Below are 715 nucleotides of genomic sequence, written 5' to 3'. Positions count from 1 at the left end.
ATACATGGGGGTGTGATGGAAAGAAAATATTATATGTGCAATAAGATAGAGAGAGAGAGATTGAAAGGAAAAGAGAGAGAGAGAGAGAGAGCGAGAGGGAGAGGGAGAGGGGGGGGGGGCAGCGGAGGTGGGAGGGGGCTCATGTACCTAAATCGTAGAGTAAATTGAGCATAGAACCAATCACCTCAAATACATGTAGAGTAAACTAAGCATAGAGCATTCCATTCAAATACATTTTAAGATCCCACCTTGAGACCCAAGAGAACCGTGGGTCTCTAACCTGTCATAGATGGGTCATGTTACTAGTCTATCTATTCTATTAAGGAGGGTGAGAGGCACAAGAGGCTGACACGTGTTGCCCGAACCTACGTGCAGTTATTTGGAGGTTTGGAGGGAGAAGGATAGAGGTTCGGAGATGGTTCAGAGGACGGAGGTTAGGAGGGCATTGCGACACATGTTCGTTGGAGCAGTAGCAGCACTGCATACGCGAGGACAGCCGTGGCGATGAGAGAGAGAGAGAGAGAGAGAGAGAGAGAGAGGAGGAGAGCGAGAGAGAGAGGGAGGAGAGAGAGAGGGAGGGGAGAGAGAGAGAGAGAGGGAGAGGGAGAGAGGAGAGAGAGAGGGAGGAGAGCGAGAGAGAGAGGGAGGGAGAGAGAGAGAGAGAGAGGAGAGAGAGAGAGAGAGAGGGGGAGAGGGAGAGAGGAGAGAGAGAGGG

This window comes from Dipteris shenzhenensis, chromosome 16 (assembly GCF_047967505.1).
Source record: "Dipteris shenzhenensis isolate YYH24624 ecotype China chromosome 16, Dip_SZ_1.0, whole genome shotgun sequence".
Lineage (NCBI taxonomy): Eukaryota > Viridiplantae > Streptophyta > Polypodiopsida > Gleicheniales > Dipteridaceae > Dipteris > Dipteris shenzhenensis.
This window is presented reverse-complemented; position numbering follows the sequence as displayed.